Raw genomic sequence first — 16,755 nt, 5'->3', positions numbered from 1 at the left:
TAATTCTTTTTGCTCCCAAAAGACTCACCAAGATGATAGAACAAGTTTTTGTGTTGGGAAACTTAGGTTTTAATGGATGGAAACTCAAGAAATCAAGCTTGGTAAAGCTTGAATATGGAGGGCTATGGTGCGGCAAGGAAGGAAAGGGGAAGAGCGGAAGGTGGTTCTAGAAATTTGGACTTCTTTTCTTTCTTTTTCTGCCAATTAAGTCTTTTTAAATACCTTGGTGCCATGTGTCAACACTTGATTGGGTGGGAGACTTTTAATGACATCATTATGATGTCATAATCTCAATTTCTTTCATTTTTCCATCCTTTTCTTGTCTATTTAGTTTCAAATAAATTTTTAACAACATTTAATAATATTTTATATTATCTAAATTATTTATTTAACTGGACAAGCTAGCCAAAAATAATCTTTGAAGATGAAATGACCAAAATGCCCTCCGTTTGGCTTAACGAGCCAAAATTGTCTGTACTGATTGAAAAATTTTTTCTAAGCATTTCCTTGGCATTCTAATGCCATAAGAACCTCAATAAACCTTCTCTGGAGTCCCAATAATTATTTTATAATTTTTCCCCCGGGTTTAGGGCTCCTAGTTGCGAGAACTGCAACTTCTCACTAGGTTACCCATCGCTAGGGCACCGGCTCATTTAACTTGGTTGTATTTTATTTCAAAATTTTTTTTTTCTAAATTTTTCTTATTAATATTTGAGTTAATTATGGTTCCTCACTTTAGTTTAAATATTTTTCCGGATGTTCTAACTGTCCGAACCGACACTGGTCACCGGAACAGTAGAATGTACAGAGTTGCTACAAGGAGGGTGTTACAATTCTAATGCCATAGAAACCTCAATGACTCTTTTATTGTCACACCCTACTCCTCTGTAAGGCATGGCATGATCCTGTAGTATACCTAATAAATTACCAAACTCTGTCTACTGATAATCCATTAAATACACTACAAGAGATTTTAAAACTTTTCTTACTTCTTTTTACAGTGGTGAGCACTATTGACAGGTGTTAAAAATTTTTTTTTTTTTACTGAAGTGAAACCAAATAACACATTTGAAGTATTAATAATTTCTGTAAAAATTTTGGCAAAGTGCCATCTGTATTTTAAATAAAATAGTTTTTCAAAAACCTGTAAAAAGCACTTCCAATAAGTTTGTTCAATCCCCAAACTCCAATAAATTTGTTCAACACAATAAATTTCTCAACATTATCAACTCAGTTCAATAATCAATTTTCTAGCGTTTCCAAAAGCTGAGATAAGATAAATATATCACAATACTTTTAGAGGCCAAAATAGTTTACCATTTTAGTTTACAATTGCTCAAGACCAAGTACAATATATATATATATAGTGCACATACATTACAATAAAAACTACAAAATATGGTATACTCGATATACCCAGTGAAATCTCAAAATGTGGCACAAGCAGCCTACTTTGCTGCTCTGTCCGTCTGTCTACCTGTGACAGTAATGAAAAAGTTATCGCTGAGTAAAATTTACTCAGTGGTGCACAATAACAATTTAAAATGCGGTATATAAAACTTTTATTGACAATTTACAATTCAAATTGTCACACCCTATCCCTTATAAGGCACGACATGTTCCCGTAGCATGCCTAATGAATTACCGAACTCCACCTACAGATAACCCATTAGTTATGCTACAAAGGATTTTAAAACAAACCATAACTTTTTATCTTATTAATTCTTTTGCGGAAAACTACATGACAATAGTTAAAATTCCATGTAAACATTCATTGGAAATAATGATAGACTAAATATTGCAAAAGTTACATTTTCATATGTCTCAAAGTAAAATATAAAATAGTTACAAACTCAAAATGTGATAGCAATGCAATGCTTTTAAATACAAACTACTCAATGTCCGTACATCCATACATATAGGCACAAAATACATCAAAAGGAAATTACAGGGGTATACCTACAATATATACCCATAAACAATACCAAAATGCTGCTTCCAAGTCTCTCACTCGGTAGCCTTCTCCTTTCCCTTACCTGTGACAGCATAAAGAAGCTATCACTGAGTATATCACTCAGTGGTGCACCACTAATAACTTTAAAACTTAAGTTAAAACACAATTTGTCAAAGCATAATAAATCACATTTTTCTTAAGCATGAAAACTTCACAATAGTTTTAAGTTCATAAGAGCCATTTATTAGAATAATATTTCAAATGAGAAATCAAACTTCATAAATCACAATTCACAAAGCATTAGTGTTGCCAACATCAACACACAGTTTAGGCCATGACACCAAATTTCACGATCAGTGCCATGTTGTACACCACAACAAAGCAATCTCAACCTCACTAACCGTTATTAATGAGGGAAGGGCTAGCTAGCTAATGAGTACTCATGTAGTCTTACCCCGCAAACCGTTATTAATGGGAGACATAATCAATATCAATTATCAACCCCAAGTAGCCGTTACTATTGGAGAGTTTCGAAAGGGACTATCATGCTAACTATGGTTTCAAAATAGTTTCCAAAAATTTTCCACTCAACAATCACATTTATAAACCAATAAATACATTTAAATTTATCATAATATCCATATAAAGGTGGCAACACCCAAATTTCTTAAATGCAAGAGAAAAACCATATTTCAATCAAAGTAAACTTGTTCAAAGCACACTCATTCAATTTAACACATTCCAAGCAATTTACAAGTTTAAAAATGAAGAAAAGGTTAGTTGTGCACAAACCTTCAATGCTCTCATTTCTCTTTACTCACTATTCCTTATCCATTCTAACTTCTTTTTCTACTGAAAATACACAAATAGAATACCTCAATACCAATCTCAATTGCTACCAAAAACTCATTACATGCATATCTAATGCATCCCAAGTTAGCTTTGCAAATTTTAGAAAATTTTGGTTTTGGACAGCTTGGTGCCCCAATCTTTGAACCCAATTTTTACCTAGTTTCGATCATAATTTGGTGAGATGTTCTTCATGAAAATTGTTCATCTAGGTCTTAACTTTATTTTCCTTTTTGAATCGCCTAATTCGGAGCTGTGTAGCTCAAGTTATGCCCAAAACAAGATTACTATTAACATTACTGTTCATGCTACAGATTTAGTTCTGGCAGATTTATCAATCCAATTTCATTCAGCAATTTGATTAAGTTAAGTCCATAATTTGGTCTAATGTTCTTCATACGAAATGTTCTACTATGTCTTAGGTTTCCAGCGGTTCAAGAATCACCTAAATCGGAGTTTTCTAGAGAGAGTCATGGCCATGCAAACTTTACTGTTCATATGGTAAATCTACAGTTCTATAGATTCAGTGATTCAACTTTGCTTAGCAATTTGATTGGGTTAAGTCCATAATTTGTCCTCAAGTTCTTCACATGAAATATTTTACTATGTCTTAGGTTTCCATCGGTTCAGGAATTGCCTAAATCAGAGTTTTCTAGAGAGAGTTATGGCCATGCAAAGTTTACTATTTATATGGTAAATCTGCATTTCTACAGATTCAGTGATTCAAATTTGATCAGTAATTTGATTGGGTTAAGTCCATAATTTGGCCTCAAGTTCTTCATATGAAATGTTCTACTATGCCTTAGGTTTCCATCGGTTCAAGAATCGCCTAAATCAGAGTTTTCTAGAGAGAGTTATGGCTAGCAAAATTTACTATTCACATGGTCAAATTCTACAGGTTCCAGAATTGTGTCTCTAAGTTCAAGCCAAGGTTTAGGCAATTTCTGGGCAGTTTCTGGGGTGTTTCTCTTCATGAAAATTCTAGCCCTATGTCTTAAGTTTCATTTCCAATTGGTTTCACACCAATTGGAGTTGTGTAGCTCAATTTATTGGCTGTCAAACACACTGAACTCAGTGTGCAAATTCCGCCCTAGGATTAAAATTTTTATTTCTTCAATTATTCCCTCTAACGAACCTCAATTCATATTTAATTCACCCAAAATGACTATAATTTAGCATTGACACATCAATGGCACTTCCTAGCACAAACCCCACAATTTTCAAACACCAAAGTTTATAATTTTCCGTAATCCTACCATTTCATTACTTTCATTCATCAACCCAATGTTAATTCAAACTAAACAAACCTCAAATGATCATAATTTAATACTACATACACCAATTTCACTCTCTAGCGCCAAAACCCAATTTTCTCATGAACCCTAATCTCCCATAATTAAATTTATACACATTTCATGTAATTTCTTTGCCCCAATCATGTATACTACTTCAACTAAGCTTAATCTCATCATAAATTTCATTCAAAGACATCAAACCTTAAGTTTTCTCCAATTTTGGCCAAAACCCTAGTTTAGATTCCATACATGTTTTCTTTCATTTTCTTATGAAATTTCATGCTTTCTCATGTAAATTCATCACACCCAAACTTGATTCAAAGCATATTTGGTTAATCAAGCATGAAAGAGAGAGCATATCTCACTTGATGATTTTTCTCACTTCCAATCTCTTCCAAATCTTGCTCTTCTTGTTTTTAATCTCTCAATCAAAGATCTCTTTGATGTTTTCTTTTAGTGGGCTATGGAATTTATGAAGGGAATTGAAGTGAATCAAGACTTGGAAGGGAAAACAATGGTGGAAGAAGATTGGAGAAGAAGAGAAAAGAAAAGAGAGGGAGAGGGAAGATGGGTGGTGGCACATAGAGAATAAAAGGGAGGGGTTTGTCTTCCTTCATACCCATTTTATTTCTTTTAATTAGTTAATTAAGTTTAATTGTCAAAAGCCCATTGGTCCCTTAACTTTTTTATTAGGTCAAAAATGTAATTTAAAATTCTAGATTTTTGCCTCTTTTATTTTTTCTCACTTTTAGTCTAATTTTTCCCTCAATATTTCTTCATAATTCAATATTTTATTTTCATTTAATTAAATTGACATTTTGGTAAAAAATCAACTCTTAAAGTGAATTGACCAAAATGCCCCTTATCGGGTCATAATCTCTTTTTTACAATATACCCGGTGAGTCCTTATATTTTGGGTCACTTGAATTTTTATTGTGTCTATCTCAATTGATTTTCTATTTATTTTTGATCCTCAAGGTGTCTTTGAATAGTACTAGTCACAGACAAAAAAGGTACTATTAATAACTCGGAGGTTCGGGGTGTTACAATTCTCCCCTCCTTGAAAATAAATTTCGTCCTCGAATTTTACCTGGTCTCAATATCTGAATAGCTGTGGTTGTTGTCTCCTCATGTCCTCCTCATGCTCCCATGTAGCCTCCTAGCCTGAATGATGGTTCCACAACACTTTGACTAGAGGTATCTGTTTGTTCCTCAGCTGTTTTACCTCATATGCCAAGATCTTTATGGGCTCTTCATCATATGTCAGGTCTGGATTCACCTCAATCTCCTCTAAACTGGCAAAATGTGAGAGGGGTCTAATCTGTACCTCCTTAACATGGAGACATGAAAGACATTGTGAATCTTTTTCAACTCCGAAGGCAATGCAAGTCTATATGCCAATGGACCCACTCTTTCCAGAACCTCATATGGCCCAATGAAGCGAGGACTTAGTTTCCCCTTTCTACCAAACCTCATGATCCTCTTCCATGGGGAAACTTTCAAAAACACTTTGTTACCCACACTGTACTGAATTTCTCTTCTCTTGAGGTCAATGTAGGATTTCTGTCTATCCGTTGCAACTTTGAGTCTGTCTCTAATGAGTTTAACCTTTTCTTTCGTCTGCTGCACTAATTCTGGGCCAATCAACTTCCTCTCGCTCACTTCATCCCAACACAAGGGAGTTCTACACTTTCTGCCATAAAGTGTTTCGTATGGAGGCATCCTGATGTTTGACTGATAACTGTTGCTGTAGGCAAATTCAATTAAAGGCAAATGTGTGTCCTAACTCCCTTTAAACTCAATCACACAAGCCCGAAGCATATCCTCCAAAATTTGAATGATCCTTTCAGATTGGCCGTCTATCTATGGATGGAATGTTGTACTGAAGTTCAATCTAGTTCCTAGGGCTTTTTGGAGACTACCCCAGAATCTAGAAGTGAACCTTGGGTCTCTATCCGACATAATAGAGACTGGCACGCCATGTAACCTCACAACATCATCAATGTATAGTTTGGCCAATCTTTCCAGGCTGTAATCCATCCTCACTGGAAAAAAGTGTGCAGACTTGGTCAATCTATCGATAATAACCTAAACTGCATCATGATTCTTTTATGTATGTGGAAGTCCTGTCACGAAATCTATAGTGATTCTTTCCCATTTCCACTCGGGAATTGGCAACGGCTGTAGCAACCCTGCAGGCACTTGGTGTTCTGCCTTTACTTGCTGACAAGTTAGGCATTTGGCAACATATTCTGCAATGTCTTTCTTCATTCCTCTCCACTAATAGTGCTCTTTTACACTTTTATACATTTTGGTTCCACCGAGGTGTATTGCAAAAGATGAATCATGTGCTTCCTTTAAAATGGTCTGCCTTAGTTCAACATTCTCAGGAATGCACATTCTGCCCTTATATAACAATAAGCCCTCATCATTTACTGATAATTCTAGTTTCTTGCCATCCCGAGCCTCTTCCATCAACTTCACATACTTATTATCCTTATGTGCAACTGCTTTAATTTGTTCTACCAGCATTGGCTTCACTTGCCAAGTAGCTACCATCTGACTATCTTCATTAATCTCCAAATTAGCATACAATGCCCTTAACTCATGCACCATGCACAATGGAGAAACCCTTAAACTAGCCATAGTCTTGTGACTTAAAGCATCAGCTACAACATAAGCTTTTCCAGGCTAATAGTCTATCAAACAATCATAATCTTTTATCAGCTCTAACCATCTCCTCTGCCTCAAATTTAACTCCTTTTGTGTGCCCAAGTACTTCAAACTTTTATGATCTGTGTATATATAACATCTCTCCCCATACAAGTAATGTCTCCAGAGCTTCAAGGCAAAGACAGTGGCTGCCAGCTCCAAGTCAAGCGTGGGATAATTCCTCTCATGCTGTTTAAGCTAGCGTGAAGCATAGGCAATGACGTTTCTATCTTACATCAACACACAGCCTAATCCGTTATGAGAAGCATCACTATATATGGTATACTCCTTACCCAAAGTGGGCAAGGTTAAGACTGGAGCTTCAGTTAAACACCTCTTTAACTCATCAAAACTTTCCTGGTACCGATCAGTCCACTGAAATTTTACATCCTTCCTAAGCAGCTTGGTCAGTGGAGATGCTAGCATGGAGAATCCCTTCACAAACCTTCGATAATACCTAGCTAAACCAAGGAAACTCCGAACTTCTTTGACATTTCTAGGTGGCTTCCAATTAAGAATGGCTTCAACTTTGCTAGGATCCACCTGGATACCTTCTGCAGATACAATATGCCCCAAAAATGAAATCTCCTTTAACCAAAACTCACATTTCGAAAGTTTGGCATACAACTGCTTCTCCCTCAAAGTCTGCAATACTATCCTCAAGTGCTTATCGTGTTCCTCTGCATTCTTTGAGTACACCAAAATATCATCAATGAACACCACAACAAATTGGTCCAAATATGGCCTGAAGATAGTGTTCATTAGGCCCATAAAAGCAGCTGGAGCATTAGTCAATCCGAATGGCATTACCAAGAACTCATAGTGGCCATATCGAGTCCTAAAGGCAGTTTTAGGAATACTTTGCTCCTACACCCTCAACTGGTAGTAGCCCGATCTCAAGTCAATTTTGGAGAATACAGATGCATCCTTCGACTGATCAAATAAATCATTGATCCGTGGCAGAGGATATCTATTCTTTATGATCACCTTATTCAACTGTCTGTAGTCTATGCATAGGCAGAGAGTACCATCCTTTTTTTTTCACAAATAATACTGGTGCTCCCCAAGGTGATACGCTAGGGTGGATGAAACCCTTATCTAACAATTCCTGCAATTGTACCTTCAACCCTTTCAACTTAGCAAGTGCCATCCTATAAGGAGTGATAGAGATTGGCTCCACACCAGGCATAGTCTCAATTTCAAACTGCACCTCTCTTTTCGGAGGCAATCTTAGCAATTCTTCTGGAAAGACATCCGGAAAATCCCACACCATAGGAATATCTTTAAGATCTGGACTTCCCACCTGGGTGTCTATCACATGAGCTAGATAAGCTTCACATCCGTTTCTAATCATCTTTTTAGCAAGTGCAGCTGAAATGATGTTGGATGGCAATAACTGCCTCTCCTCGTGTATCACTACGTCTGCATACTCGGGAAGACCAAAAGTGACTGTCTTCAGTCTACAGTCGATCATGGCATGATGCCTGGCTAACCAATCCATGCCCAAGATGATATCATAATCTCGGAAGAGCATGTCAATTAAGTCTGATAGTATGTCCTTGGATCACCAAAGGACAATCCTTCTACAATTTGTTCACCCTAACCTCTTTTCCTAAAGGACTAGTCACTAGCACATCATAATCCAATTTTACATAAGGAATAGCAACAGAACATGCAATACTGGCACTAGCATAAGAATGTGTAGAACCAGGGTCAAACAGCACATATACATCTCTATCAAAAATGGAGAAAGTACCAGCCACAACATCTGATGTCTCGGCTTCATCCCTTTGGCACATAGTGTACACCCTGAATGGTGCACCACTCTGCTCTGGTTGGCTCACTGTGCCCTGACTGCCAGAAGTGTTACCTCTACCCTTGCCTCTGCCTCTACTAGTTGTCTGTTGTCCTCTAGAAGTAGAACCTTGAACAGATCCCTCAGTGGTAGTAGGTGGCCCAGATCTGCGGGCACTAGTGCAATCTCTAGCAAAATGCCCACTTCCACCACAGTTGTAACAGGCTCCTATGGCCTTATAACATACTCCTCCATGAGTCCTGCCACAAGTTTCATAAGCACGGGTAGGAAAGGAACCCCTAGATGTCTGCTGTCCGGATCTAGGTGGCCTCTGCCCTGAAAATCTTCCCCTACTAGATCCTCTGTTACTTGGTCCCCCAAAGCTCTTCCTCTTACTCGAATTGTTACTTGGACTCTGACCTGTAGGCTTACTGCTCTTCTCTTTTTCAGTGGTTACCTTCTCAGATGCCCCTTCTAGTTCTATCCTTTCCAATTTAAGGGCCTGTGATATCAACCTAGAGAGGTTGTCATGTCGAAACTCAACCACTTGCAATCTCAAACTAGGCCTCAAACCGGCCTCAAACCGTTTGCATCTGTCTCTACTGGTTGTGAGTAGGCTTCCAGCATAGTGGTTGAGGCGAGAAAAGTCTCTCTCATACTCAGCTACAGTCTTGTTCCTTTGCTTAAAACTGAGAAACTCCTGTAGCTTTATATCCACATAGGTATCAGGAACATACTTCTGTCTAAACTCCCTTAGAAAGTCATCCCATGTCAGCACTGGCGGCTCAGCCAAACTATGGGGAATGGTCTTCTACCACTCATATGCATCTCCATGCAGCAGGGAAATTGAATATTCAAACTTCAACTCATCTGTGCAGTGCAATTTCTTGAAGACCCTCTCCATCCTTTCTAACCATTGCTCAGCTTCCAATGGGTTTACTGTACCCTTGAACTCTGTTGCCCCATTCTTCATTAACTTGTCATATTGTCTGGCTGGGGATGATGGTTGCACTGGAGGTGCTTGCACTGGAGCTTGGATTGGTATATTGCCAGCCATTTGCTGAAATAATGCAGTAATCTGCTGAGCGAACTGAGCAGGAAACTGCATGGGTGGGGTGGGTGCAGCTGACCCACTAGCATTCTGAGGAGCTGGGGTTTCCCCCTGTACCTCACCTGCTACTGATTGCTCTATAGTGTGATCCCCTCTTCCATACTGAATCACAAAGAATTCTACTCCCTGGACAACCAACACAAGGAGATTTCCCTCCATTAGTCCATATTTATGATGTAATGCACTATATGTATCATAATGACAGTTGAGCAGTTGTACTTATCAAAATTTTTCAAACATGCAATTTCAAAACTTGTATAAAAACCAAAGCTCTGATACCACTTAACATGTGACACCCTATCCCTTGTAAGGCACGACATGTTCCCGTAGCTTACCTAATGAATTACCGAACTCCACCTACAGATAACCCATTAGTTATGCTACAAAGGATTTTAAAACAAACCATAACTTTTTATCTTATCAATTCTTTTGCGGAAAACTGCATGAGAATAGTTAAAATTCCATGTAAACATTCATTAGAAATAATGATAGACTAAATATTGCAAAAGTTATATTTTCATAAGTCTCAAAGTAAAATACAAAATAGTTACAAACTCAAAATGTGATAGCAATGCAATGCTTTTAAATACAAATTGCTCAATGTCCGTACATCCATACATATAGGTGCAAAATACATTAAAAGGAAATTACAGGGGTATACCTACAATATATACCCACAAACAATACCAAAATGCTGCTTCCAAGTCTCTCACTCGGCAGCCTTCTCTTTTCCCTTACCTGCGATAGCATAAAGAAGCTATCGCTGAGTATATCACTCAGTGGTGCACAACTAATAACTTTAAAATATAAGTTAAAACACAATTTGTCAAAGCATAATAAATCACATTTTTCTTAAGCAAGAAAACTTCACAATAGTTCTAAGTTCATAAGAGCCATTTATTGGAATAACATTTCAAATGAGAAATCATACTTCATAAATCACAATTCACAAAGCATTAGTGTTGCCAACATCAACACACAGTTTAGGCCATGACACCAAATTTCAAGATCAGTGCCGTGTTGTACACCACGACAAAGTAATCTCAACCTCACTAACCGTTATTAATGAGGGAAGGGCTAGCTAGCTAATGAGTACTCATGTAGTCTTACCCCACTAACCGTTATTAATGGAAGACATAATCAATATCAATTATCAACCCTAAGTAGCCGTTACTATTGGGGAGTTTTGAAAGGGACTGTCATGCTAACTGTGGTTTCAAAACAGTTTCCAAAAATTTCCCACTCAACAATCACATTTATAAACCAATAAACACATTTAAATTCATCATAATATCAATACAAAGGTGGCAACACCCAAATTTCTTAAATGCAAGAGAAAAACCATATTTCAATCAAAGTAAACTTGTTCAAAGCAAACTCATTCAATTTAACACATTCCAAGCAATTTACAAGTTTAAAAACGAAGAAAAGGTTAGTTGTGCACAAACCTTCAATGCTCTCCTTCTCTTTACTCACTATTCCTTGTCCGTTCCAACTTCTTTTTCTACTGAAAATACACAAATAGAATACCTCAATACCAATCTCAATTGCTGCCAAAAACTCATTACATGCATGTATAATGTATCCCAAGTTAGCTTTGCAAATTTTAGAAAATTTTGGTTTTGGACAGCTTGGTGCCCCAATTTTTGAACCCAATTTTTACCTAGTTTCGATCATAAGTTGATGAGGTGTTCTTCATGAAAATTGTTCATCTAGGTCTTAACCTTATTTTCCATTTGGAGTTGCCTAATTCGGAGCTGTGTAGCTCAAGTTATTCCCAAAACAAGATTACTGTTCATGTCACCGTTCATGCTGCAGATTCAGTTCTGGCAGATTTATCAATCCAACTTCATTTAGTAATTTGATCAAGTTAAGTCCATAATTTGATCTAATGTTCTTCATATGAAATGTTCTACTATGTCTTAGGTTTCCAGCGGTTCAAGAATCACCTAAATTGGAGTTTTCTAGAGAGAGTTATGGCCATGCAAACTTTACTGTTCATATGGTAAATCTGCAGTTTTGCAGATTCGGTGATTCAAATTTGCTCAGCAATTTGATTGGGTTAATTCCATAATTTGTCCTCAAGTTGTTCATATGAAATGTTCTACTATGTCTTAGGTTTCTATCGGTTCATGAATCGCCTAAATCAGAGTTTTCTAGAGAGAGTTATGGCCATGCAAAGTTTACTGTTCATATGGTAAATTTGCAGTTCTGGAGATTCAGTGATTCAACTTTGCTAAGCAATTTGATTGGGTTAAGTCCATAATTTGGCCTCAAGTTCTTCATATGAAATGTTCTACTATGCCTTAGGTTTCCATCGGTTCAAGAATCACCTAAATCGGAGTTTTCTAAAGAGAGTTATGGCCAGGCAAAATTTACTGTTCACATGGTCAAATTCTGCAGGTTCCAGAATTGTGTCTCTAAGTTCAAGCCAAGGTTTAGGCAATTTCTGGGCAGTTTCTGGGGTGGGTCTCTTCATGAATATTCTAGCCCTATGTCTTAAGTTTCATTTTCAATTGGTTTCACATCAATTGGAGTTGTGTAGCTCAATTTATGGGATGTCAAACACACTGAACTTAGAGTGCAAATTCTGCCCTAGGTTTAAAATTTTCATTTCTTCAATTATTCCCTCTAACGAACCTCAATTCACATTTAATTCACCCAAAATGACTATAATTTAGCATTGACACATCAATGGCACTTCCTAGCACAAACCCCACAATTTTCAAAAACCAAAGTTTACAATTTTCCCTAATCCTATCATTTCATTACTTTCATTCATCAACCCAATGTTAATTCAAACTAAATAAAGCTCAAATGATCATAATTTAATACTACATACACCAATTTGACTTTCTAGCACCCAAACCCAATTTTCTCATGAACCCTAATCTCCCATAATTAAATTTATACACATTTCATGCAATTTCTTTGCCCCAATCATGTATACTAATTCAACTAAGCTGAATCTCATCATAAATTTCATTCAAAGACATCAAACCCTAACTTTTCTCCAATTTTGGCCAAAACCCTAGTTTAGATTCCATACATGTTTTCTTTTATTTTCTTATGAAATTTTATGCTTTCTCATGTAAATTCATCACACCCAAACTTGATTCAAAGCATATTTGGTTAATCAAGCATGAAAGAGAGAGCATACCTCACTTGATGATTTTTCTCACTTCCAATCTCTTCCAAATCTTGCTCTTCTTGTTTTTAATCTCTCAATCAAAGATCTCTTTGATGTTTTCTTTTAGTGGGCTATGGAATTTATGAAGGGAATTGAAGTGAATCAAGACTTGAAAGGGAAAACAATGGTGGAAGAAGATTGGAGAAGAAGAGAAAAGAAAAGAGAGGGAGAGGGAAGATGGGTGGTGGCACATAGAGAATAAAAGGGAGGGGTTTGTCTTCTTTCATACCCATTTTATTTCTTTTAATTAGTTAATTAAGTTTAATTTTCAAAAGCCCATTGGTCCCTTAACTTTTTTATTAGGTCAAAAATGTAATTTAAAATTCTAGATTTTTGCCTCTTTTATTTTCTTTTCACTTTTACTCTAATTTTTCCCTCAATATTTTTTTATAATTCAATATTTTATTTTCATTTAATTAAATTGACATTTTGGTAAAAAATCAACTCTTAAAGTGAATTGACCAAAATACCCCTTATCGGGTCATAATCCCTTTTTTACAATATACCCGGTGAGTCCTTATATTTTTGGGTCACTTGAATTTTTATTGTGTCTATCTCAATTAATTTTCTATTTATTTTTGATCCTCAAGGTGTCTTTGAATAGTACTAGTCACAGACCAAAAATGGTACTATTCATAACTCGAAAGTTCGGGGTGTTACACAAATAATTCACAATTTTATGTCATAATTTTCAAAGCTCATACAACACATATTTGATTAAATAATTGAATAACACAGTGTTGCCAATCAAAAACACAACTTAGGTCATGACACAAAATATTTTAAATATTCCGTGTTGTACACCACGACAAGACATACTAACCCCACTAATCGAAATCAATGAGGGAGGTGGCTAGCTAGCTAATGAGTACTCGTCCAAACTCACCTCAGACTGGCAAGCCAGAGAGGGAGGAAAATAATCAAATATCAAACTCAACCCCACAAGTGGAGGAGGAACAGAGTAAGGGACTGTCATGCCAAATGTGAATAAAAAATAATTTCAAATCATATTATTCAAATATTTCATGCAAACATAATCCATTTCCAAAGTCAATTTTCCATTCACAAAGTAGGCAACACAATAATTTCCAATAAAATTCCCAAAGCCAAAATAATAAAAAATTATTCATAACTCATTTCTCCAAATAAAATTTCTAGTAAAAGCAGTGAATATAAAAATATTGTGCACAGACTTGATTTGAGTTACCCCTAAGCCTTGACTCAATGTTCCTTATGCTTTTCAATATCCTTTTCAACTGAAACACACAATTTAAAGTGTTTCAGTACTTAGTTAAATTGTTTCTAATCATAAGGTTCCATAATTAAATTTTATTGATACTACTCCTTTCATTAGTCAACCTATAATGTTAACCCTTGATGCACTCTAGGTGAATTAGATTTAATGTTATCAAAATGTCACATTTTGCATTTCAATATGCTATCAATATAGTGTAATTTGCCATTTTTACATGTTGGTATTCATTGCCAAATTATTTCAAACATCATTGTATGTAAATGTCAAGTTTTCAATTCTTGTGTGCTAGATTGGTCTAGCTTAAAGTCCTATTTCTCTTGGTTTTTAGCTTCTGGTCAAAGAAGCAAAATTGTAGATCTATGTTTTATTGCACGTGGGGAAAAATTTCAGGTCATTCTGAGTTGTATAGACCAAGATATGGTCAATTTACCAAAGCTGGACAGATTGCACTAAAATGGCAACTTTAAGTCATTTTTAGGTCATTTCTAGTTGTGGCAGTTTTTATACCCGAACTTGTGCAAGCTATTTGACTTGCTTATGGTCATTTCTGGGTTTTTGTGTCTTCATAAAAGTTGTAGATCTAGGTCTAATCTATTCATGGAAAAAATTTCAGGTCATTTGGACCTGTTTTGTGTGAGTTATGGCCAAAACACTAACTGCTGCCCAAATGGTCAATTTTCAGGTTTTCAAGTCACTAATCCGGATTTGGTCATTTCTCAAGTCACTTTCTAGGCAGGATTTTGATAGACTTTCTTCATGAAAGTTGGCACATTTTGTGCCTAGTTTCACCTCCAATTGGCCTCATACCAATTGGAGTCACACACTTAGGGTTATAGGTCCATTTGCACACTGCCCTCTATATGCTTTTCAAACACCAAACCAAACACATTTTTACCAATTACATTTTCACTTCCCATACCATTCTGCATTTGGCACTAACCAAAACCATTCAATTCTCTACATTATAGGTCAACTTGGACAGAATATAACCACTTCAAAATACACCAAATGCAGTCACAATTCACAAGGTTCAATCCCAACAATATATACACATAAATACTTCTAATTATCAATTATACTTCCATTGACAATTTGCCTACCTTATCACTATTATCCACACATATATATGCTGCCATTTTTTGTACAATATTTCAATAATATTTCATGAACTTAAACACTTCAATCTTCATCATGAGGCTACCACAAGTTTACACATACCCATCAACTTCCATTTTCACTTTTCAAGCTTACAAATCAAACTTTACACTTGGAATTCAACTTCAGTACAATTAAACATTTAAATCAACATCCAAACAATCATTTACATGCAAAGACAAGCTGTTCATGATGAAGTTTCATGGCTACTGAAATGCTCCATCCCCAACAATTCATCAAATCTCAAACTTCTTCCATAAATCAAACAATCACAACCTTAGTTACACTTTTAATGAAACAAGGATTGAAAATAACCACTTACCTCTTTTGGACTTCTTCAAAACTCCACCAAAACTTATCTTTCTTACTCCAAGTATGCTGCCCAAGGTATGCTGGTCAAGTTTAATGAAGGGAGCTTAAGGTTTTTATGGCTAAATCATGGTGGACATAAGCTTGGAGTGTGGACGGCAATGGAGGATTTCCATGGAGGCTTTCGGCTGGTTTTCAAGGTAAGGTTGAAGATGAGTTCTTGACCTCCCAAGTGTCCCTTTAGGTGTCTCAAGGTTAAGGTTAGTGGAGCACTAAGTTAAGTTAATGATTTAATAATCCAAAGTTTCCAATTTCTCACATTTTCCTCATATCTCTTACTATTTAGATTATGTACCACTATTTTAATTTTCATAATATTTTCAAGGTTTAATATTATTTATTTTCAATGAAAATTTAGGTCAAAAGGCAACTCGGGGTGTCAAATGACCACAATACCCCTATTCGAGTTGTATTCTTGATTTTTCTGTAACACCGAGTTTTGTCATTTTCTCGATTTCTCGTTTTTCTTTGTACTAATTAATTAATTAATTTTTCTTTGATATTTCTAATGAAATTTATACTTCAATAAGTCTTTAATTATGTCTCGAAACTAAATTCCGAGGGTTCCCTGCAGTCCTGGAGATGGCTATTGCTTGCGCCGTAACTTCCCCGTGCGGTCACCTATCGCTGCGGTGCTGGCTCGTTTAACTTAGTTTCATTTCATTGCTAATTTTTCCTTTGTTTTTCTTGTATTTTCCTTTCTTGTATTTCATTCTTTTATGTCTCCTTAGTAACATTTAAATGTAGTTTTAGGCATCCTAGCTGTCCGAACAAACACTGGTCATTGGAACAGTAAAACGCATAACCGAACATAGGGGTGTTACATTTATGGAGTCCCAAAAATAATTTCATGAATTTTCTCCCGGGTTTAGGGCTTCTAGCTGCGAAGATCGCAACTTCCCACTAGGTTACCCATCGCTAGGGCACCGGCTCATTTAACTTGATTGTATTTTATTTCTAATTTTTTTAAAATTTTTCTTATTATTATTTGAGTTATTTATAACTCTTCACTCTAGTCTAAATATTTTTCCAGATGTTCTAGCTGTCTGGACCGATACGGGTCACAGAAA

This window comes from Hevea brasiliensis, chromosome 2 (genome assembly GCF_030052815.1).
Source record: "Hevea brasiliensis isolate MT/VB/25A 57/8 chromosome 2, ASM3005281v1, whole genome shotgun sequence".
NCBI lineage: Eukaryota > Viridiplantae > Streptophyta > Magnoliopsida > Malpighiales > Euphorbiaceae > Hevea > Hevea brasiliensis.
This window is presented reverse-complemented; position numbering follows the sequence as displayed.